Source organism: Rhinatrema bivittatum, chromosome 3 (assembly GCF_901001135.1).
Source record: "Rhinatrema bivittatum chromosome 3, aRhiBiv1.1, whole genome shotgun sequence".
Taxonomy (NCBI): Eukaryota; Metazoa; Chordata; class Amphibia; order Gymnophiona; family Rhinatrematidae; genus Rhinatrema; species Rhinatrema bivittatum.
The window spans coordinates 204,946,224-204,972,304 of NC_042617.1; the positions used below are offsets into that span (position 1 = coordinate 204,946,224).

Below are 26,081 nucleotides of genomic sequence, written 5' to 3' on the forward strand. Positions count from 1 at the left end.
GGGGTATCCGTGTTCAGGTTGACTAATGTATTCGATGAGAGGTGAGGGATTTTGCTCAAGGAGGTTCGGGGGGGGGGGGGGGGGGGGGGGGGGCGGGAGGGTATACTAGGCATATTTGAATTTCTCGGGACTTGAAGAGTCCGATTTCTAGTCTGGGTGGGGAGTCAATGTGTATGCGTTTTAAGTTAAGATTTTTTTTTGCAGCAAGTAGTAGCCCCCCACCTTTTTTTTTTAGGCCTAGGTATTGAGTAGATGTCATACAAGTGGATGGGGAGTTGGTTGAGGATGACTGAGTGTCTTAACCGGGTTTCCGTGACTGCACACAAGTTGGGTTTACAGTCAAGGAGGAAGTCGTTAAGGATATGGGCTTTTTTCCCTAGGGATTGAGAGATGAAGAGGATGATGGAGAGAGTGGTTAGGCTGAGAAACTGTGTGAGGGGGGAGATTGTGAGGTATGAGAGATTTACGGTGTGCTGAGGGGATGCTGTAGAGGAGCGGTGTGTTTTTCCGAGTTCTGTGTTTGATGATAGAAATAGTGTGGGCTGTCATGGTAGCTTGCGTGTAGGGGTAGGAGGGCTGGGTTGTTTTTACTATGTATGGGGGCCGCGATAGAAAGCGGTAGACGCCTGGGTATGAATGACTGTCTGTTGTGTGAGTGTGGGGATTCGGAGGAATGGGGGTTGCGAGGAGTTTGAGTAGGGAATGGTGGAGTGGCGGAGGGGTCGGCGCAGAGGGGCGCACGACACCAGGCACAGGGCGCCTGCGACAGACCTTTTTAATGGGTCCGGTCGTCTAGGGGAGGCGGTCCTGTCTCAGTACGGCATTACTTCCTGCGTCGGTGGGGCGCTGCGGCCTGGCTCGGAGGCAGCAGCAAGGGATGGAAGGGTCGGCCCAGGAATATCGTCAGCATAATGAAATTGTATATTGTTCCTCCCCTATTTTAATCCCATGAATATCCATGTGTTGCCTTTTTTTTTTTTGCCCTATTCCACAACAGAGATTACCGACCAAGTATATAACTTGTTACTTTACAAAAATCACTACTTGGTTCTAATGTTTTAACTAAGGTATTTACTGAAACCTCACTCAATTTATATTTTTATGTTTTATTAATTTTTTTGGGAAAAAAATTTTTTTAGAAGGACGGGGATGGTTTCATGGAAGAGGAGTAGGAGAGTTGCTGGAGGGGGTTAGTAAAGGTGGCTTTTTAAGTTTATTTTTCTTGATTGCAATTTTAATTACTGAATATTATATGATGTGAAATATTTTATTGGTGTTTGGAGAATTTTAAATAATTTTTATGAGTTTTTAATTGTTGGATAAAATTCTGTTCATAGTTGTTGTGAAACATTTATTCTGCTTATTAGTATAGTTATACAATTATTTCTGTGTTGGGATCTATAGCTGATTGGCTAGTTCTGTTTTCCTAATAGGAGGTGTATTGGTGTTTAGGGCCTGATTTAATATTTGTAGTGTCACCTTTTCATAGGTAGGGTTGTTACTGTTTGAGTGCATTCCATAATACAAGTGTAACTGTGTGCAAATTAGTTTATGTGCATTACTGCAGATCCTGGGAGTATGTTAGGTTGGTTCTGTGTATGTGACTGAGGTGAAGTATTTTACTGTATCAGTCTTTTTTGTTGTATTTTCTCAAGAGGACATGCATTAGTGATAAACTTCTTTTTTTCCATAAGTAGGGCTACTGTGCCTGGTAGATGGAGTTTGTGTTGCTGTCACCGAGATGACACTAGAACCAGAATATATTTTTTGTAAGGTGAGTTGTAAGGGGAATGTTATAATTCTGCTTTACATCCATAGTTGTGGGTCAGGGGGGTTCCTGTGGATGCAAACTGTACTTTTACATTTAGCCTTATGATGGGTCATGTGTTCAGTGTGTCACGCATGTGAGAACCATCTGTCAGGTGTGTCCCGACAGAAAAAAGGTTGAGAACCACTGCCCTAAACAGTATTTTACATTTATAAGGAGAGCTTAATCCTTTAACCTTCAATGAAACACCGAATATCAGCCATCTATCATCATCTTGCCACTCCTCCTATTCCTTAACCTTACATTCTCTCCCCACTTCCAACCTCTTCTTTTCCATTGCTTCCACTATATTAGTGGAACCTATCAAAGAAACAAATAGCTCCCCTTTCAACATCCCCATGCACCCCCATTTTTCCCATTCTCCCCACATACCTCTCTCATCCCCACTCTCTGTTCCCCACAAAACTAGGTTTACCTTAGTAGAATAACACACACCCTGGGAATGAGCTTCCCCCCCCCCCCCCATACACTCTTCATCATTTTAGCATTAATACTGCTCCAACTGTGCAGCCTATAAAATATCACATTATTAATTAACACAAACAAATAAACATTTGAACTAAATAATAGCAATTGCTCAGTTTGTTGTGGCTCAGACTTAAGCCCAAATGAAGACCAGAGCCCGAGTATTCAGAACTCCTTGACTCTCTTATCATGCTTCCAGCTACACCCAATCTTTGTGAGCTTCCATCATCCGTGTTCCGGCGCAACCTTTTTCTTCCTTTTCCCACACGTTGCCACATTGGTTTCTCTGCTACCGAACCCAGTTGTAAACTTCGAGTCCCTTCAGGGACAGATATTCCCACTGCTTTCAATATTAATAGGGCTTCTGCTTTGGCGCAAAATCTTGAAGTGATGCCCAATGTAGGAGTGGAGAGGGACGGCGTATCTAGCGGCTCCCTCCGGCCTCCCAGTGTCAATGCCCCTGATGCCGGAGTAGATGGATCCGATTTTTTGGCCCCAAAAAGATTTTCCATCTTATCCAGCAGGATGCAACGACCTTTCAGTCATCTAATTGCAGACAGCGCACCCCTGGATGTCATATGACAACCTCCCAGGCAGAGGAAACAAACCTCATGCAGATCGTTTTGGTTGCCTTCCTTGGGACCGTTTCCATCCTCTCTCTATCCATTCTTAGATACGGTCTCCAGAATTGAACACAGTACTCCAGGTGAGGCCTCATCAAGGACCTGTATAAGGGCATTATCACTTCCCTTTTCCTGCGAAGCCCAGTATTTTTCTGGCTTTAGCTACTGCCTTGTTACATTGCATTGCTGCCTTCAGATCGCCAGACACAACTATCCCAAGGACCCTCTCCTGGTCCATGCATGATAGCCATTCACTCCCTATCAAATACAACTCTTTTGGATTACTGCACCCCAGGTACATGACTATGCACTTAACACTGAATTACAGCTGCCAAGTCTTCAACCAATCTTCAAGTTTTCTTAAATCACTTTTGAAGAGTAGTCAAACATTTGGCAGCCAACAAGAAAATTAAAATGCAATACAATTGGTATGTTCTTATGTGATATAGAACAAACATATTACAAACTTTTTATTTCTCTTAATAAACTAAACTTTCAGGTTGCAAGTGTTAAATGTTACAGTTTTTCCCATAGTTTGTTATCCTATTACCTTTATTTTCCATGTACTTTCAACCTTTCTTTGTTGATGATCTTTGTATTACCCATCCTAATATCCCCTTATTGAAATATGTATTTCTAATATCCCCTGTTGAAATATGTAAACCGTTGTGATGGCATTACCAAATGACGGTATATAAAACTCAAAAATAAATAAGTAAATAAATGGAGATGCTCTAGTAAGTGAAAGAGAAATGAGATGCTACAATACTCTCATCTTTCTCTGCTGAAGATACACTTAAAACTACCTATAAATGTCCAGCCCACCATCAGCAATCCTAAATCCTGAGACATGGAGATTAAAGCATGTTAAACCATTTCTCTACCTAGAGGCGCACACCTTTTCAAATCCCTTCCCAGTAAAAATAAAAATTAAAAACATTTATGAATATGTGCAACAATATGCTTGCTAATATCAAGAACTGTGATGCAAAGTACACAGCCTTCAAAACAATACATTTGCTTTTCTTTGGTAAGTTGACTAGTTTTCTCTTTAGCTACATGAACTGATGCACAAAGCAAAGATCTGGTAAGATTTAACATCTTGCCAGATAGTGTATCCAGAATTTGGTATTTTTGCACTGAATAAAAGCAAGTTACTAAATTCTTATTGATTTCCAGAGGGCTGGACTAACAACTGAATGAAAGAACATTTTACATACATACTACAGATTCTGCTGTACTTATACTTAAAACAATTTCTGAAACAGATAACTGAAAAGGATGTTACATGTTCCTTTTGTCCTAATGAAGTTTGAATTTGCAGATGAAGGTTAAAATAAATACCAAATTTAATTATTCTTCACATAGGAATCTGCTGACTGCTTCCAGTGTCAAAAGGGGAGAAACTATATGTTTTAGATTACTGCCCTTTTTGCCACCAATAAGCTTGCTTTTTTTTTTTTTTTTTTTTTTAAACAGATGCCATTAAAGCAAGCTGGATAAAATGAAATACAATTCTTTAATTGCTCATCATCCTGAACAAGTATGGGGCTTTGTACTTGGCACTGTCAATTTTTAAAGCTGTTTTAACAAAATCCAATTATGCACCTTAAGAACTGCACCTGGGTTTTTTCCCTTTTGAGAAGACTGCCAACTGAATCACCAAGTGCAGAAAGCACTTCACAATCTTCAACAATTGTATCTGATTGCACACAAGTTAAAAGTAAAGCTGCTGCTAGCAGTAAGGACAGTTACTCAACTCTGCTTATATCACTGGAAAAACCACCTCAATATTAAGAAGTGACTCAAAATTATATATGACTTGCATTAAATCAAAAAGAATAAGACTGGTAAGGACCCCACTGCTTTATTAAAATTACTTGAATCAATTACAAAAATTATCTGGGGAAGAAGAGAATGGATAGGGAGAAGGGCATCATTTGCCTTAGAACCAGTCTTCAACAAAATAAATCACGTTTTAGTTTGAGATAAACAATAAAACATGTATTTAATTCTCTCTACTCATTTCAAGTTCACATACGCTAAAAGGATTATACTTTCCCTGCATTGTAAAGAAAAATATAGCAATCCTTAAAGCATTCACAGAAATAGTACTTTTTTTGCAATTCAGTCTGTCAAAAGTAATTAAGACTCCTAACTTTTAACATTCCATTACTAAGATATTAGTGTTTACAGTTTAAAAGGACTTCCAATTTAGCCACTTCCACCAATGTGTGTTAGGTGCAGCTTTGTTTTTGTTTATATTAAGTATAAGAACAAAAAACAAATATTTCCTCTAAGAGTCAAACCACAAAACAAAAATTAAAGTCAAATTCAGTGGGTCAGCACAATAAGACTCTTCCCACCAAAAAAAAAAAGAAAACCCAACGTAAAATGGGAGGGGGGGGGGATGACAGGGGACAAAATTGGAGAAAATTTTATCAAACATTTCTGAATATAAACTACTTTAACAGTTCTGAGGACATGCTCAAGCCAGTAAAAGACCTGGGGCAACCACTGCTCTATGTAGCTTCATAAATTCAGCAAGTTGGGCAAGATCATACAGCAAATAAGACTACTTTTAGCAGGGAACTGCAGAGATAAACTAGTACCTAATTTTAGGAGAACAGGCTGCCTATTTAAAATTTTCTATCTTCTCATCCGGGTAGGCCTAGACATGTCTGAAAGCATGACAATTTTAAAAGCGAAGATTTATCTTTTATTGGAAGAAGATTTTGAGAACAAAAACTGTCCATTTATGAGCAAAAATTCCGAGTGACTTTATTTGGTGAAATAGAAAACGAGCCAATAAACTAGGAAACACACTCAAAGGACTAGTGTGGTTAGAGCAATGGGCAGAGCCAGAATTCAAATCCCATTTTTCTACATTTCACTCTCTATTAACCTCAGATACAAACAAAATGTAAATCCCGTAGAGCACAGAAATACCTACTATACCTGATTTGTAACTTGCCTTGAGCTTAGATTTAGAAAGGCAAATAAAAACAAAAACAATGAAAATTCATGCTTTAAACTCAGGCAGAAAAAGCACCCTAGCTATAGGAAGTAGAGAGGATTCAGGCATTTTCAAAGAATTCATAAGCAGTGCCCCTAGGTTCCTGCTTTTCTGCAGCCATAGAAGAATCTAGTCTGTTGCAGCATAATTTATGACCTGCCACACAATTCGTGAATCTTTCCATCTTCTAAATTCAATGTTTTGAAGACAGCTGCAGGGTGCTTGCCTCCATTCTCAGCTTACAGAGAACAGGAAGGGACAGGTGAGGTTGGAATGAACTAATGACCCTGACGAGTAGAGGCATGGGTACAGGAGTGCTGGGCCTTTAAGGTGGACTCCAAGATCACAGACTGGTGGGGGACCTGTCTCCGATCAAATCCCAAGGCCTGTTGCACCAAGTAGGTGGCATCGACCTTGCTGTTAACGGGGGAGATAGAAATAGGGTGCTCCCAGATGCGGAGGCGTTCTTTGAAAATATCATGGATCAGAACCGCCACGATTTTCTTGGGAGCGAACTGGAGAACTTCCAGTATCTTATGACGCGCATCCTCCTCCATAAGGAGCTGAAAGGGAATGACCTTGGCCATAGCCCTGACAAACCCCGCAAGAGAGAAGTCCTCGGGTGGTGTCGTCGTTAGGTCCAAACACTCCAGCAGTGGTGTCAACATCGATGGCGGAGACTCAGGCACTGGTGGCACCGGCAGCTCAACACTGACTGCACCCTGCAGTCTAACTCCTCCTGGAAGTCCAGGGTGGACTGATGGAGGTGGACGAGGCATCACTGGCTCTTCCTCGGGTCTATGAGGTGGCATGGTGCCCTGCACCGGTGTCAGTGGGGAACACCTCAGAGAATGGGGCCTCCAAGGTCCAGTGTTGCTTCAATGGCTGCTCTGCAGCCGCCAATGCCACTCCAGAACCGGAACCGTGCACCAATGACCGGTGTTTGCTTGCGGGATTGCTTCTGGCGTTTGGCCTGATCTTTCCCTGGCGCCAAGGAAGCTGATGACCCCAAGGTCTGGGAGAGCGGGGAGATCGAGGATCGATTCCCCTTCTCCCCAATCCTTGGAGGTACTAGCTAGAGCAGTGGATCCCAACCCTATCCTGGGGACCCCCCAGCCAGTAGGGTTTTCAGGATATCCACAATGAATATGCATGAGAGAAAATCTACATGTTATGGAGGCAGTGTGAAAACCCGACTGGCTCTGGGGTCCCCAGGACAGGGTTGGGAACCACTGAGCTAGAGGGACCGCGAGGGGAAGCGGGTCAGATGGCTCCCCGTGATCTCTAGGCGTCAAAGGGATAGACGCAGGCGTGGAGGACTGGAGTCCCTAAGCGTTTCTCCATTTTATCGAGGTGCGCCCGACGCCCTTTGGGTGTTATCTGGTCGGACAGACGGCACCCCCGGATGTTGTGCGAGGCCGCCTGGCAGAGGATGCAAACCTTGTGCAGATCCGTGATGGACATGGTCCGCGGGCACTGGGGGCACCAACAAAAACCAGCCAATGTCATGAAAAACACCCGGCGTGCAGTCAATGACAGACTGACAACATGAGGCAAGGAGTCAGGAATCAACCACAAAGTTGGAAAAAATGGTAGAGAAAGACCAACCATACCGAGGCGGAACTGACCGCAAAGGAGGACCCGACAAGGAATGGACAAAAAAAACTTGAGATTGAGGCAAAAGTAGAAAAAGGAAGAGCTCCACGGACCACGAGGCAACTACAATGTGGAAAAGAAGAGATTGAAGGGGAACCTCGCGTGGATAGTAGCAGACTGGGCATGCTCAGTCTGCTGGTCGAAGCTTCTAGAAACTTTGACAACGATTTTCTGTGCCGGGCTCCATCAGATGTCGTCACCCACATGTGAGGACTACCATCCTGCTTGTCCTAGGAGAACTATTTATTTATCTCCCCATGATGTAGCAATCGCAGAGTTCTTTTGCCATATGGAGACACCTTCTCTGGGACAACCAGGAAACCATGGAGCTGCCATTTTGGGATTTCTCTTTGACCGATGGAAGCTTGGCCTAGCGTGGCTGGAACTTCTTCGGGTAGCCTATGCAGCACTCCCTTATTCTCTTCTATTCCTTAGGATCAGGCGGTGCTGTTATATAAACTAGGACATGCTACATCTCCCCCCGGTAATCGGCTCCTCTGGGATATCTGTAACATCAATGCGACAATGTTAGATATGCAAGCCCTTCCCCGCATCCCCGACAACAGTGGACTCTATAGTCTCTAATACAATGGGATGTGTCCGTAACAGGTAACACCCAGCTGGAAGATCGTTGCTGAGCTTGTCGTTTGGCGCACCATTTGGGAGTCACTCGGTGATCAGCACTGCTCCAGAGGTTCTGCCTAGAGTTGGGAGCTTTTGGCTGACAGAACTTGTTAGTTTATCTCACAGCTCGTCGATTGAAGCTCTTTATGTCACACCAATAGTAGTTAAAGACTTGGGAACATGGTCCCAACGGTGGGACGTTGTGCTTAGGATTTTTTCTTCTTCCTTTGGGAACGGCATGTGCACAGATGCTTATTGCAACTTTATTTGTCCCTGCTATTCTGCGACACCATCACTGCTATCCGCAGTCAGCTTGAAGGTGGCAACAGTCAGTCAGTCAGTCTTGGACCTAGCCTAATACGGACACCAACATTAAGCATGATGATCATTCCGCAGTTGGATAGATAAAGAAACAAGTTAAAGGACAAGGGAGAAGGTTAAGGAGCAAAGTAAACCTTCCTGTTCTTTTTCTAGTAATGTAGGAAGGGAGGTACTGCCCCTCCAGTCATTTATAATCATTGAATTGTGGTATTTATGGGCACGGCACCTGGCCACAAACATCACATGACCTCTAGCCCTGCATTCTGGAAGGAAAGATATCAAAGGTGGTGGGGAAAGGGGAGGGACGGGAGGGAGTCATGAGGGTGGTTTTTCAAGTTATAATTCAATATATTTTAGTCCATAATGTAAGGGGCCTTAATCTGATTTTAGAGCACAGGCACTTCACAATATCGTTTATGTCAGGAATTTTTAGGAGGCAATGGAACTTTACTTACCTAATGAGAGATCTCTATGATATCACAATATAAAGTAGCTTCTCATTGTGGTGGGAGAAGGGTGAAGGTTTAGGGGGCATGCTCCTCATTATTGAAGGCTATATCACTTTTTTGGACAAAGAAGTGGGGGTAGGCTGGGACTCCCACTTGGCTAATTTGATTTTATTCCCCGAGATGCAAAGAAAGTCCTGGTTAGGTAATGCTGCACAGAATCATTTCATGGAATATTAACGGATTAGGTTCCCCCATAAAGAGGAAAAAGGTTCTTCAACTCAGACAACATAAGGCTCAGATCACATGTTTACAAGAGACATCTTACAGAACTGGAAAGCCAAAAACTGAAAGGAAATGGGTGGATATCGGTGTTCACTCACCTGCCCAAAAGAAAAAGGCTGGGGTAGCAATGTTAGTGAGCAATGATGCCAACTTTAAAGTTAAGTCTCTTCCACAAAAGGAAGGCAGATATATTTTAGTGATAGGAATGGGGAGATTGTCACCATTTGCAATTTGTATGCCCCCAATACCTACTCCCACAAATATTTTTACCCACACTGCTCAGCTTTTGATCATTCACCAACAGGGCATGGTAATTGTGACTGGGGACTAACTGCCTTCATGACCCATCTCTGGACAAAGCTCCTCCGGGCCCATCCCAGTATCAGCAAAAAGTGAGAGGGGTGGGGGTTTTTTGCAACCACTTAAGGTTGATAGATACATGGCGCACGCTTCATCCAGAAGAGAAGGGCGTATTCACACGTAGCAAGGGCATACCCAACATTATCACATCTTGATTATATTCTCCTGTCTCGTGTGTCCTTTTCTAAAATCACTTCAGCAGAAATAGGGCCTTCAGCGATATCAAATCATTCAATGGTCTGGTTAGACTGGCTCTCTTCTTGTCATAGACCAGGGGATCACATTTGGAAATTCCCTTGTCATCTTGGAAATTCCCTTGTCATCTTAAAGATGACCTCCACTTCCAACAGGTTTTAAAAGAAAAGTGGGAAGACTTTATGGCTTATAAACAACATACTGATTCTCCCCAATTACTTTGGGAAACAGGCAAAGCAGTGATGCGAGGAGAAATCATTTCCTATGTCATATGTCGAAACAGGAATCTAAACACCTCCATTCTGGACTTAGAGCAGTCTCTACATCGGGCAAAAAAGGCAATGTCTAATAACCCCACACAAGCGCATCAGACAGTTTACTTTTCCACGTTAGAGCATCTCATTGTTTTGTTACACAATAGAGCCCACAAATCTTTACAAATGGGTGACTATTTTTTTTTTTTTTAAAGTATGAGAACAAAGCGGGGAGATACATGGCGAACATGGTCCACGTAACCCGTCCCAAAACAGTTATTAGCCGTATGAAGACAGCTCAGGGCCATATTGTCATTTCTAAGTCAGATATCACCAAGGTGTTCCAAATTTTTTTTTATCAAACTCTGTATGGGAATGACCTCCTGGCAGGAGAGAGAAGCGAAGACTTTTTTCACTGATTTATCACTCCCGCTGCTCTCCCCAACTCATCTTGAATACTTAAAAAGGCCTTTACACCCGCAGGAAAGTCCTACAAGTCATTTCCAGCAAAGCAGGGAAATCCCCCGGCCATGGCTGCTTTTCTTATGATTATTACAAAATCCTGAAAGGGCAAATCATAGAATCCCTAACAAAATTTTACAAAAACACTCTCCAATTCAACCATTTTCTCAAGGACTTCAATAGAGCTCACATTACAGTCCTTAGTAAGCCTGGCAAATATCCCTCTTCTTCCCTCATCCTACCGACCTCTCTTCTTAACTACGACCTTAAAATTCTTGCAAAAGTTTTAGTTAATAGACTTAACTTAGTCTTGCCTCTCCCTAATCTTTCAACATCAGATAGGTTTCATAATGGGGAGGACTGCAGGTACACACAAACTGTTAACTGTCATGAAATTATGCCAGATTCACTGCTTTCCTGCCCCGGCAATAGGTTTTGATTCTGAAAAAGCATTTGAACGGGTCTCGTGGTCTTAGCTTTTCTCTCTTTTGGACAGATATGGTTTTCAGGAAGCCATTTTATAATACATTTTATTACTTTATCAGGATCCTGTCTCCATTATTTATTTATTTATAGATTTTTCTATACCGGGGGACGTAAATAACATCACCTCGGTTTACATTCAAACAGTAATTCAGCACTGCGCTTTACAATATAACATGGTAACTGAACGAATACAATATAGTATATAACTTTGTATTAATAGAATATAAGCAATATATGAGAGATTGTGGCAGTTAGGAAGAGTAGTTGAGGATTCAGATCATTGATAGTAGGCTTTTTTAAATAGCCAGGTTTTAAGGTTTTGTTTAAATTTTTTGTGACAGAGTTCCTGGCGTAATTCAGAGGGCATGGTGTTCCATATTGTTGATCCAGCAATGATGAAAGATCGTTCTTTTGTACTAGAAAGTTTAGTCAGATTGGGTGCTGGGATATTTAGTTTGGCTAAATTCTGGAATCTCGTTGGGCGGGAAGACGTTTTGAATTGTAGTTGATCTGTGAACCAGTGCATTTCTCTGTTTTGAATGGCTTTGTGTATCAGCGACAGATTTATAAATTATCCTGTAAGCCACGGGTAGCCAGTGCAAAGACTGAAGAGCTGGAGTGATGTGATCATGGCGGCTTGTGTCGGTGATAATGTGGGCAGCTGCATTTTGCAGCATTTGCAAAGGTTGAATGGTGGCTTTAGGTAGACCCAGTAACAGAGCATTGCAGTAATCAATCTTTGATAAAATAGTTGCTTGTAAGACTGTGCGGAAATCATATTGGTATAATAGAGATTTAATACGTTTAAGCGTGTATAGCTTAAAGAAACCGTTTTTTTACCGTATCCGCGATGAATTTTTTAAACGTGAGATTGCTGTCAATGATGATACCAAGGCTGCGTACTTGTTGTGAAATAGTGGAGTTGTTCTGAGAAATATCAGAGTTGATCAGTATTGTATTTTTTGGAGGTGAAATTATGATAAGTTCAGTTTTATTGGTATTTATAGCCAATTGGTTGTCTGTGAGGATTGTTTTAATTTCTAATAAAGCTACCTTCCAGGTACTCAGTGCATTTGTGATTGTGCTGGTTATAGGTATGAGTATTTGAACATCATCTGCGTAGATGATGTGTTGAAGACCCAATTTAGAGAGTAACCGGCATAGCGGTGTAAGGTAAACATTGAACAATGTGGAGGAGAGAGAAGATCCTTGGGGGACTCCTTGTAATAATTTCCAATGGCCGGGAGAGGTGCACTAACAATCAGGCCGATACAGTACGGACGCGGTAGAAAGAGTGCGGCAGTGCCGGGCACACCCGCGCTTGCCGCACGCACAGTTCGGATGACATACCGCTCGATTCAGTATTTGAATGGCATGCAAATGCCAGTCGCGTCCAAAGCGCGTCCATGAAGCGCAATCCATTTTACTGTATAGGCGCTATACAGCGCCTATACAGTATCCTGGGTGCGCTGATACCTGTCATTTCAAATGACATTTGAAATGACAGGTACCAGGAAGTGGATACAGGAGAAGGGCTTGACTGACCCCCTAACTCCCCGGGACAAGACCAAAGTGACTCGGGCAAACTTTCTGCCAGCCCCCAATCACCTGCCCTGGCCGCGTCCATGGGTGCTGATCTCCCGCGCTGACAGCTCCGGAGCAGCCCCAGTTCTCTCTCCCCTCCTCCCGGGGACAGCGGCGGCGAGAGCGGCTTCAGCAGCCCGGGGCGGATCAGGCGCTCCCCATGGCTCCCTATTCTCTAAAAGGTAATGAGCGCACGCCGTGACCTCGGACGTCGCACGCTCATTACCTTTTAGAGAATAGGAATCCTGGGAGCCATGGGGAGCGCCCGATCCGCCCCGGGCTGCTGAAGCTGCTCTCGCTGCCAACTGTCCCCAGGAGGAGGGGAGAGAGGACTGGGGCTGCTCTGGAGCTGTCAGCGCAGGAGATCGGCACCCATGGACGCGGCCAGGGCAGGTGAGCGGGGGCTGGCGGAAAGTTTGCCCGATTCACTTTGGTCTTGTCCCGGGGAGTGAGCGGGTCAGGCAGTGAAGCGGGGCTGGCTGGGGCTGCTCCCAGGCCAGTGAAATTTCGTCTCGGCTTGCCTGATGCTCCACACTAATGCAGGGGTAGGGGTAGGCGGTAAATTAGCAGGTTAAACATGCGGCAAAACTGCAGGTTAAAAAAGCGATAATCAGGGCGCGTGTTACTGTATTGGGAGGGAATAGCTAATCCGATCGTTTACATCTCATATACATGCCGCGGGCGGAAAGGGTTACCCGTTGATTTAAAGAGGCAGTAAGGATGGGTTAAAAGGGATAGTGAATCGCGGGTTGGACTAACACGGCCAAATTGTGAGTAGAAAGCGGGTTAGAAGCAGGGTAACCGCGGCCGCACTTTACTGTATTGGCCTGTCTGTGGGGTAAGACAAGGCTGCCCTATGTCTCCTCTATTATATATTCTTTTTGTAGATCCTCTTTTGAGGAAAATCGTAGCCAACCCTAGTATACAGGGTTTTAGTGGCCCTAACAGACAACACCCCAGATACGGGCTTTAAGAAGGCCGCTTTTGCGGATGATGTGTTTGTTTTTGTCACAAATCCACTGGTCTTCCAGCCTTACTAGCCATACAATCACAGTTTGGCCAGTTTGCAGGATTAAAAATTAATCAAGATAAATCAGAAGCTATTGATGTGAGCGGGAATGTCCACCATAGTTGGAAGGGAAGCTTTTCCTTTAAGATGGGTTACTGATTATATGAAATATTTAGGAGTCAAAATTCCTTTAAATCTAGATACCTTCAAACATAAAACCGCTTCTGGAGGGCATGGCAAAAGCAGTGGCATCTTGGAAAAACCTCCCTTTATCTTTGATAGGAAAGAAACAATTGGTAAAGATGATGATTCTCCCGAAATGGCTTTACAACTTTCAGATGGCTCCCCTGTGGCTTAATAATTGCAACTATAAGGCAGTAGAAAAACTCTTATGTAATTTTTTCTGGAAAGGTAGCAGGGCAAGTATCTCTATGAAAACTCATATGAAATCAATAAATCAGGAGGGCTTAGGTTGCCCTAACAGGAGAATTTATAATATGGCATGCTCCCTCAAGGATGTCAGACTATACCTCCCCCCTCCAACACTCACTTAAATGGTATAATGTCCGGTCCCTAAATTATTTACTACATATAGGGAATCACATACTTCCAGATTTTCTGCGGCAGCAGATCCTCCTGACTACCTGTAGAAAAGCTTGGCTCCATCTCTGCAAACTTGTACAGCACCCCACAAGACTCCAGCCTTTATTAACTATCACATATAATGGGATTTTCATACCTAAGCACAAAGAGAATTTACCCAAATAAGACGGCATACACAAACTGCAGGACACATCACCTGTGATATCTCTTTAATAATCCTTCAGAAACTATAACTCCTAGAGTTTATCACTGGGGTAGGCAACTGGTCCTAAAGTTCCAAAAATAGGTCTGGCTTTCAGGATATTCAAAATCACTATGTTTGTGGTGTATTTGCATGCTCTGTCTCTATTATATGCAAATATACCCCCCATGCAAATTCACAATGTATTATCATGAAAACTAGACCTGTTGATGGTACTCCAGGACTGGAGTTGCTTACCCCTAAGTTTATCTTAGAGTGCACAAACTTTACATTTACCAAAAAAGAACATGACCATTTGGTTGTATTGGCAAGTCTCTCAAAAAGGTCTTGCAAAATCTGTGACACCTCAAAAATTATTCCTGTCTCTGCTTGTGAAAACAAAAAGTCAAAAGAGCTGTGCAACAAAGAATGTCAAATCAGAATATAAATACATACACAAAGAAACATTTTTATAGCTTATTTAAAAAAATCTGGGAACACAAGATGGCGGCTGCCATATAGGTGTTTGGTGCAGGCGCTCCTTGGGATTATTTTAAGAGTTGGTTTGTGCAATTTTTCCTTTTGTTAAATGGGGAAATGGAAAGAAGCAATTAGAGGGAAAGTTCTTGGACCTTCTGGACCACAAATGTGACAAACATCGCTCCTTGAACATATACACTTCTTGCCTCTTATGGGCTTGGAGTCTGGCTTGGTGGCAGATGTCTCTTTTAGTCCTATTTACCACCCGACACAGTGGTGCCCTGGCAGTGTCACTCCAACAGAGAAGTTGCTGAAGCAGAGAGGATCATTGGGTGCCCTTGCTGCATCATTCAATGTCATCCTGCTCGATGGGTCAGAAATGGAGTAAGGCATTCTCTAGGCATGGGGGCCAAATGAGGGAGCCAGTAACATCAGTGCTGTGAAGGAATGGAAAAGATCTTGTGCAGCCCTCAGAGGGGATCATTGCCAATTCTTTAGAAATCTCAGAGGCTACGGTCTCTGGTCTGCAATAGCTATCCTTGAAAAGTCACTCTTCCCTAGCCATTCTTACTATGGATATACATTTTAAGTTTCAACTTCAGGGAGAGGTGGTGACTGCAAGTGAAAAAATATTGATATTGTTGGAGACTTCATTTATACAAGTTAAGGAACTACAAGTACATATGATTAAAGGTCAAACATTGTTACATTGAAGAATAGGAATTGGAAAACATTGCTAGATCCTTAAATATCCTTTGATGAAGTTTCTTTCCTCATTGGAATTGTTTAAGGTTTATCTTAACGAGGTTCTGCAGGTTTCAGAGTTGAGTCATCTTCCAATTAGTAAGGTTTTTCTACCTCCCTTCTCCAAAGATTGGGGAAAGCGATGGTGCAGATGGTATCTATGGGTAGTCTTGATTTCTCAGAGTTCATGTAGAAATCAAAGGTGGTAGTAACCAACGTAGATACTCTGTTGGTTACATTTGTTTTTCCTCAAGATCATATTACTTTTCTCCTTTATTTTCATAACCATTGAGTATGATTCTAAGGACAAAACCTTTGGGTTTTTCCTGATCTCACTATAACTATACAGGAAAGCAGAAAGACGTTTTTAGACATGCGACCCAGGCTTTGTCTTTAGGAGCAACGTGTGTTTGTAACCCTTATAAATGTAGTGTGATACTTAATTCATTCAAATATGTATCTTTTTAACCATTCAAAGCGGGTTAGTCAAAAGTAAACTATGTTTAAGTAATCTGCGTCAATCAGAATTACAGGCAAGGAAGTCTAATATAACTGAATTGTCTTTTTTCCTTTTTCTTGGGGCTATTAGGCCTGAGACACCGGAGCCTATTTCCAGGCTCCCTCCCACTTATGTTGTGGTCTAACGTGGTGTGCGTATCTATGAATGATTTTATTTATATTTTATTTCTTTGTTTTGTCATGGTCATTGATCAGACTGTTTTCCTTTTTCAAATGTTTTATGTATTTGAATTTGTATAAATCTTAAAAATAAAAAAAATCTAAAAAGAATCCAGTCCTTTCCCAACACTCCTTGAAAATTTCACTTTCATTCTGAATATTTTTGTCATCTGCTCAATACCAAACCATCTCACAAAGAAAATATCTAGATTTTATTTACAATGAAAGCAGCAGTACTAGAAATTTTAAACTAGGCAATTAAACTCCAGAAGATCATCTACTTTTTTCTTAATTTATATTTCATGTCTGAGGAAATATTGTTTATAGATTGAAAGTTGCTACTATTTGCCCACCATAACACTATAAGGGCCTGATGTACTGAAAGGTTTTTCCCATTTTCTCTCTATGGAAAAACTGCTTAGTGTATTAGTTTCTTATAAGTAAATTAGGGCATCAATGTATGGACCCTTGAAAATATGCCACATGAGCGTTACACAGATAAATGCAAAGCATAAGGTAAGCACAAACACCTAAAAGCAGCTCAGCAAATTTCTGAAAACCAATGCCATGACCACATAAATAACTTTTCTTTTTTTAAACAGGAGTCCAAGAAGAATTTTGAAGATTGCTGTTAATATTACTGCTTAGTTTAATTAAAAAAAAAACCACCCACACACCACATTCCATGCTATCGAACTTCATTATGTTTTACAATACTCATGGTTTTTAAGAAATACAATGTGACACATCCAAACTCATAAAGCATACCATTTCACTGAAAATTCAGCACCATGCCTTTTAACAATAAGAGTTGTTTCTAAGCACTTCTATTCCAACATCAGGACTAACAGTGAAACCAGACCCAAACAGCAGCTGTTTGATTATTAACACAAGAAAATGTGTAGCATCAGTTACACCCTTCAGAGAGACAGATCCCTGATCTAAAATCTAATATACCTGTGGGGCAGAAAGAAAATGAGGCAGTTTGTTATTCCTTGGTAGCAAGAAGTGCGGGGGCAGGAAAATGCTCCTAGGCTTGTGATTACAGAACCACAATTTCCCTAACAAGCTGTGATACTGTAAAACAGTATTTTAAAACAAGAAACATTAAGCGTGCAAGAACACCACATGCCAAAAAAGATGCAGCTATTAAAAACAATTCTCAGAAAAGGGAGCTAAAAACATTATGCTACTTTAATGTAAAATCCATTTTTATAATTGCACATCTGAAATACATGAATCCTATCAAACCTTGATTTCAATTATAGCAAACAGTTACAATACAACAAACTGGGAGAACATCTGACAAGCCTTACAAGTATTCTGACACACTCAAGTATTATTTGCTTTTTCTGAATCAATCATAGTCTCTTCTCTCCTTCTGAGATTTCTTAATGTCATTTGCATTCCATTGAAAATTCAAACCCAGCTGCAGAAAGTTGCAATCAAGGCTTTCAGTACAATAAAAGTCACAAGTCAGCATTTTCACTTCTACAGTCTTTCCTTTTGTCAGCATTCATGTACATGGTTACAAAATACTGTAAACTGCTCTTCCTTCCTTAATGATTAAATTTAACTGCTGTTCCTCCTACTGTGTGAAAACCTTCTGCCACAGCTTTGTCTGCAGAGCAGGGGCTCCAGGGAAAAATGCATACCTCCTCTCCAACGGCAGATGCCTCATTCCAAAACCATAAATCTTATGACATCTCTTAAGAACAAAATGGTAGTATTTGAAGTGACACAGAATTTTTCTATTTGTGAGGTTTGTTTTGTGTACATGTACATATATATATGTATATATTATCATATCAAGACTATGTTCAACTGTACAAACAAATCTTTTCAAGCTAACATTACCAGTTGACAATTCTATGAACAGCACCTCCATTTCCCTACACGGAAAAGGTTTTTGGCCATGCCACTTCAAATGACAATGTTTTCAGAATGCTCATATAAAAATATGTTTCATTGATTTATATTCACAATTAGTTTGTGACCCTTTTGGCTAAGTTCCAAGGGTGGGTGTTTGAGCTTGAATTGATGATAGTCCCATTCATTCACATCTACCCAGGGATCTTTCCTAATCTCTTATATATCCCTTCCCAACTCACTTTGCCTAGTCATGGCAGTGTCAGTCTTCAGCGCTGCAGGCCGTGAACCAGAGCTCCTTCGGGAACCCTGAAATCATGGGCGGTACATCTGGCAATAGGCATTGCTGCTACATGACGATTGGGTCTTCCCACCACCACCTAGGGGACTTTGAGCACTGCCTCCACAGCAAACCATCTTTCTTGGACCTTTGGCTGAGAACCTATACAATATGGGTTAATGCCCTGCTACCAAACCCCCTTAAAGACATATTACAAAAACTGCAAAAGTAATAGCTATAAAGGTTACCAGAGTATAATTTTCCTGGTATCTGATCTCAGAAAGCTAGGCTAAACATTTATTTGCTATGCAAATCTCAGGTTTGTGTAACATTTGCTATGCTACTTTGCTTGTATCATGGGACCATCTACTGAGAGAAAGTTATTTCTCCTCAAAGTAATCACCAAAAAAGAGACACGATATGATCCTAGACCCACAAAAGAAGAATTTGCTAGCACACACACATCTCTAGTGCACCCAATCCCACTGAAAAACAAACTGTAGTGCCCTGTAGCCCTAAGGAGAGCATAATGTGTTTGATTGCTGAAGACAGCTGCTATGTTCCCTATATCACCAGAGGAGGAGCTGCTTCTCACTACTAAATGAGAGAATATAGAAGAAAGAAGTTGGGGAGAAAGTATTAGAAAGGAGAGGAGTGTATCAAAAAGAAAAAGATTAAGTGGTGAAAAGGACAGAAGGAGAGGAAATATAGAGGAACCAGAGGGAAAACATTACAAAAGCACTAAGGGGGAAAGGGCAGTTGTAAAAAGTGGAATGGAGTGTAAGGGATGGTTGCAGATGGGAGAAATGGTGGAGAAAAATGAGGGGAGAAAAGGCTGTGGAGGAAGGTTACAAGGTCAGAGACAGAGGAAGGGGTGCAAAAGTAAAGGGAAAGAATACTGGAAAGAGGAATATTGGGAGAGTAGGGATTCCAATAAAGAGGAAGAGGTTGGAGAACACAGGAAGAGAGACATGAAAGAAGGGGGGGAACCACAGAACAAGGACAGGCAGAGAATACAAATAAGGAAATGAAAGATAAAGATATATAACTAAGATGGAGAGAATCTCCACAAAAATCCTTCATAGTCATGAAAGGTTAGGACAAAATGTTTACTGAATTATTTTGCATTTGTTACACAATTCTGTCTAACCACTACACAAAACTCTAAATATTCCCTGCCTGTTTTAAAAAAAAAAACAAACAAACAAAAAACCAAGCCCTCTTTTTCCCTTAAAATCCGATGTATGGTCTAATTTGAGGAGAATTCATTTATTTTTTGGCTGAGATTGAGAAACTGAATATAAGGGGAGGGAGGTTTTATTATCTTGAAAGGTGGACCACTATTGGGGGCAGAATGTTACAAGGATTGCCAAGCCAGAAAAATTATACCCCCTGCTTAAAAAAAAAACCAAAACCCTCCAAAAATAAGAACCTGGAAAGGAAAATGAGCAAGTGTGTGTGCGTGTGTGGGGGTTAACACTGAAAATCTAAGATAAATTATGCTCAGAATTAACCGCATTACCTTAAACACAGCAAGCTAAGTGTCTCTCTAGAGTGCATCCACGTCCTAAAAGGAAAATAACTAGATTATAAAGAAAGTTTCTACATTGTGGGTCTGGGACACTTGAGGGATTAATGATGTATACAAATATCTGAAACAAACACTTTGAAAGATTTTCTTTTGGTAACTTCGGCCTCATTCAAAATCAGATAGCATATGAGGATATCAAAATGTTTAATGCCCTTTATGTCACACTTTTGTGCTACAGAAAATCTTTCAATCAAAGCGTCTTGTTAAAGGATTTAGGCGGAAAAAAAAATCAATTGACACTTTCTTTGTAACAAGTCACATAAGCAACATTCCAGTACTAATTTCTGTCTGCAGAGGGGATTAGATTCCTTAAGAGAAAAATCTGTTACATCCAACAATGGAACTACAAGGTGCTTCAATATTCCTTAACTAAATTAACTGCAATCTAATCAAGACTTAATTTAGAAAGTCACATTAACAGTATCTAGTGATAAAATGGACTTCTTCACAGAAACTCAAAGCTGGTTTCATTAGACGAGGATAATTAACTAATTCAAGAATTAAATCTATGGTTTAGTAATTCACTTCTAAAGGTTTTTTCACATAAATTACTTAAAGGATTTTTTTTTTAGCTGAAATATTTCAACTTTTAAAATCTGTTCAATAGTAAGTCACAAATATGGGAACAACTTTATTCAAAATTAAATTTTACTCAGTCTTAGCAATGTTTCCTTTTGCAACAAAACAATTATAGCAACAAAAAAAAAATTTAGCTTGCTTAGTTCATCAAAATAGAGATGGTCTTTTTTTCAATACTATGAAGGTACAGACAAGACAAATTTTAATAAATTCTGTTCTCAAGGTGCATGAAAATGTATTTAACAAAACTAGTATCAAATGTCCTCCTCCTCACTTGATTGCTACATAGAAACTCCAGAGAGATGCTAGGAATACTGCTGATGCACACTATCCTATGTTTGCCCTGAAATATTCAACTGCTGCCAGTTACTGCAGGCAGGAAAGTTAACTATTATGCATTTTTTAAGTAAAAACTGTTACCATTTGACAATGCTTGTAAACATTACATTCTTATGCACAAAATGTTTTCACAATGATCTCTGCAACATCTTACAGCATCAACGTTCAGTGATCTGCACTGAGACTGGTGCTTTTTAATATATTTATAATTGATCTGGAAAGGGAACGATGAGAGGTGATCAAATCTGCAGACAAAATTATTCTTAGTTGTCACAAGCAGATTGAAAAACTGCAGGAAGACCCTACGAAACTGGAAAGACTGGGCATTTAAATGGCAGATGAAATTTAATGTGGGCAAGCACAAAGTGAAAGACATGGGGAAAAGTAACCCACACTGTAGTCACACGATGTTAAGTTCTATATAAGGAGTTACCACCCAGGAAAAGGACCTGGGCATCAAAGTGGATAATACTTTGAAATCCTTGGTTCAGTTTGTGGCTGTGGTCAAAAAAGCAAACAATGTTCTGAATTATTAGGAAAGGAATGGAGAATAAAATGTTGAATGTCAAAATGCCTCCATCTCGCTACATGGTGAGGCCTTTCTTAGAGTACTGTGTGCAGTTCTGCTCCCTGCATCTCAAAAAATATATAGCTGCACTGGAAAAGATACAAAGAAGGATGACCAAAGGATAAAGAGGTTAAGGCTATTCAGCTTGGAGGAGAGATAGCTCGGGGGTAAGGTGAATATTTTAGAGGGGTCTATAAAATCATAAATGGAATATGACAAATTTAAATCGGTTATTTACTCTCAAAAACCACAGACTAGGGGACACTTCCATGAGATTAGTAAGTAGCACATTCAAAAAATCTGAGAACTTTTTTCACGAACAATTAAGCTCTGGAATTCGTTGTCAGAAAACATGGTTAAGACAGCGTACCTGAGTTGTTTGGACAAGTTCCTGGAGAAGTCAAACTGTAATTAACCAAATAGACTTTTAAGAAATAGCCACAACTGCGCAATAGCAGTGTCATATCTATTTACTATTTGGGATGTTACAGGAACTTGTGACATGGTTTGGCCACTGTTGGAAACAGGATATTTATTGGGCTTGATAGACCCTTAGTCTGACCCAGTGTGGCTAATTCTTATGTTCTTAAATCAAGAGAACCGAATCATCACTTATAAAGAATGTTTTATTCCACTCAAAATGAGAAACTTGTTTTTAACAAGACCAGTGTGCTGCTCCACAACAAAAATGGAAGAGTAAATTATCCTCTCAATACATTTTTGAAAGTTATCTATGTTCTTATGGATCACATTTCCTTAAACCTCCTCTGTCTCAAATTCAGAAATCCTCTTCATGCAGCAGAGAGTTGAATTCAAATCTCCTAATTTTCTCAACAACCTATAAAAACAAATCTTGATATTCTTTTCCTAATCTTAGTTATTTTAAAAAGAAATAAATGATAAAAACTGGCTATCAAAATTCAAGATTAATCAGTAGATTAAGCTGTTTGTAAGCTGCAATTCATTTGGCATTAGAATCCTGATGAGTTGCAGTTTTATTTTCCACTGGGTACAAATAAGGTTTTGCTGGAAAAGATAAAAAATGAATTAGATGCAATGTACCTACTGTAAAGACAACTTTTTAACATCTTATCCTGGCATTTATATTCTGGGAGAAAAATCTTTCTGCAATAACAAATCACTAGCCTAAATAAATTTAGTTCTGAAAGTGAAGCGAAGGCAGATACAAAAGCTAAATTGTGATTAGTTTTGTGATTCCAATGAACATATTAAGAACTAGACTTAAGGCAGTCCAACTACATTTCACTTGGTTTCCCAAACATTAAAAAGCTAGAGTGCTTCATCTGTTTGATCAAGGATTTTCCCCATATGATGCAGAATGGAAAGAAATGGAGAAATTACTTACCTGATAATTTCGTTTTCCTTAGTGTAGACAGATGGACGACTCAGGACCAATGGGTATAGTGTACTCCTGATAGCAGTTGGAGACTGATCAGATTTCAATCTGATGTCAGCCCTAGTACATATAACCTGCAGGAAAGTGCAGCTCTTCAGTATTCTCCTCGAAAAGCATTGTGGATATATGTGTGACTGACTAATTTGAATAACTTGATTAACTTTATAACTTGGTTAACTTGATTAATTTGAACTGGTTGAATTGGCTATAGCTGGAGACCGCCAGTGCCCTCAACTGAGAAACGTCGACACCCGGTAGAATGGGTGTCCTAGATGAAGGAAAGCATAGCTTACCCTTGAATCACTTGCTCCCCGGGATGTCCTCCCGAGAATTCCATGAGTAACGGCAGCCGTGGGTGGGATGCTGAGTCCATCTGTCTACACTAAGGAAAACAAAATTATCAGGTAAGTAATTTCTCCATTTCCTAGCGTGTAGCAGATGGACTCAGGACCAATGGGATGTATAAAAGCTACTCCCGAACCAGGTGGGAGGCTGTCCATGACCCACTTAGTACTGCCCTTGCAAATGCTGTGTCCTCCTGAGCCTGAACATCCAGGCGGTAAAGCCTGGAGAAGGTGTGGATGGAGGACCATGTCGCCACCCTGCAGATCTTGGCAGGTGACAGCATCTTGGTTTCCGCCCAGGACACTGCCTGGGCTCTAGTAGAATGGGCCTTGACTTGTAAAGGCGGTGGCTTGCCTGCTTCCACATAGGCCACCTTGATGACATCTTTGATCCAGCGGGCTATGGTTGCTCACGAGGCCGCTTCCCCCTGCTTCTTCCCACTGTGAAGGACGAATAGATGGTCCATCTTTCGTACGGATTCCGACCTTTCCAGGTATCTGACTAGTAGCCTGCTGACATTGAGATGTCGTAGACTTCGAGCCTCTTCCGAATTCTTATGCTCATCTGGTGATGGTAGCGAGATGGTTTGGTTGAGATGGAAGTGAGACACTACTTTGGGTAGGAACGATGGAACTGTGTGTAACTGGATGGTTCCCGGGGTGAGTCTGAGGAATGGCTCCCGGCAGGACAGTGCTTGTAGTTCGGATATACGACGAGCTGAACAGACTGCCAGCAGGAAGGCTGTCTTCAATGTTAATAGTCGGAGAGACAGGCCGCGGAGAGGTCTGAAGGAGGTTCCTGCTAGGAAATCCAGGACCAGGTTGAAGTTCCAAAGAGGCACCGGCCACTTTAGGGGTGGTCGGATGTGCTTGACTCCTTTCAGGAAGTGGGAGACATCCGGGTGAGAGGCTATGCTCTTGGTTCCGTAGCATGACAAGGCCAACACCTGTACCTTGATGGAGTTGAGGGACAATCCCTTCTGTAGTCCGTTCTGTAGGAATTCCAAAATCGCAGGAATTTTGACTGAGTTTGGTATGATGTCGTGGTCCTCATACCAGGATTTGAATACTCTCCAAATCCTTATGTATGTTAGGGATGTGGAAAACTTACGTGCTCGGAGTAGGGGGTCAATTACTGCCCCCGAGTATCCTCTCCTCCTTAGGCGAGTCCTCTCAATGGCCAGACCGTAAGAGAGAATCGAGCTGGATCCTCGTGGAGGATTGATCCCTGTTGGAGCAGGTCTCTGTGTGGAGGTAGCGGCAGGGGGTTCCCTGCCAGCAGTCTTCGTATGTCTGCATACCATGGTCTTCTTGGCCAGTCTGGGGCCACTATAAATACTGGCTCCCTGTGGTGTTCTATCGTGGATGATCACGCCCAATAGGGGCCACAGCAGGAAGGCGTATAACAGAGTCTCCTGTGGCCAGGTCTGTACCAGGGCATCGATTCCCTGGGACTGGGGTTCCCGCCTGCGGCTGAAGAAACTGGATACCTGGGCGTTGGACCTGTTTGCCAGGAGTTCCATGGTTGATGTTCCCCAACGGTTTACTATCAATTGGAATGCTGTGGTTGACATTTTCCATTCTCCTGGATCTAGACTCTCTCTGCTGAAGTAGTCTGCTGCGACATTGTCTTTCCTGGCAAAGTGGACAGCCGAGATCTCTTGAAGATTCACTTCCGCCCATGACATTAGGGCAGGGGTGGGCAAGTCTGGTCCTCAAGGGCTGCAAACCAGTCGGGTTTTCAGGATACCCCTAATGAATATGCATGAAATAGATTTGCATACAACTGAGGCAGTGTGTATGCAGGTCTCTCTCATGCATATTCATTAAGGATATCCTGAAAACCCGACTGGTTTGCAGCCCTCGAGGACCGGAATTGCCCACCCCTGCATTAGGGGGTCTATTTCCAGAGACACCTGTTGGCTTCTGGTTCCTTCCTGACGGTTGATGTAGGCCACTGTTGTGGCATTGTCAGACATTACTCTGACCGCATTGCCTCGGAGTCTGTGACCGAACCTTAGGCAGGCTAGTCTGACTGCCCGGGCTTCTAGGCGGTTGATATTCCATCCCGACTTTTGTTCCATTGCTCTTGGGCTGTTAGCTCCTGGCAGTGTGCTCCCCATCCTCGTAGGCTGGCATCCGTGGTGAGAAGGATCCAGGTTGGGTAGGATAGTCTCTTTCCCTGGCTCAGATGGGCTTCTTTATAGCCATCGTAGTTGTGCCCAAACTCTGTCCGGGAGCTGAAGCCGTACAGTGTAGTTCTGGGACAGTGGATTCCATCGTGATAATAGTGAGCATTGTAGGGGTCTCATGTGAGCCCGTGCCCATGGGACTAATCTCCAGTGTGGCTGCCATGAGGCTGAGAACTTGTAGGTAATCCCATGCTGTGGGGCGAGGTTCGCTCAACAGGGTTCGTAACTGGGTCATCAGTTTTGATCTCCTTGTCGGTGTCAGGATGACCTTGTCTTGCTTGGTGTCGAACCGGACTCCCAGGTATTCTAGAGATTGGGAAGGCTGCAGGCAGCTCGTTTGTGTTGACCACCCACCCGAGGCTCTCCAGTAGAGTTTTGACTCTGTTGGTTGCCTGGTGGCTTTCCTCTGGGTATTTTGCTCTGATCAGCCAATCGTCCAGATAAGGGTGCACGCGGATTCCTTCCTTCCTCAGTGTTGCTGCCACCACCACTATGATCTTTGTGAACGTCCAGGGTGCAGTGGCTAACCCGAAAGGTAGTGCCCGGAACTGGTGGTGACGGTCCAGGATCGAGAAGCGTAGAAAACGCTGATGCTCTTGATG

The 26,081-nt window shown here is 42.0% G+C and overlaps 1 protein-coding gene across 7 annotated transcripts in view; it reads right to left on the reverse strand.

Annotated features, from left to right (window-relative positions):
- Positions 1–26,081, reverse strand: part of QKI (QKI, KH domain containing RNA binding) — a 730,493-nt gene that overhangs the window by 316,376 nt on the left and 388,036 nt on the right. The window lies entirely within an intron of this gene.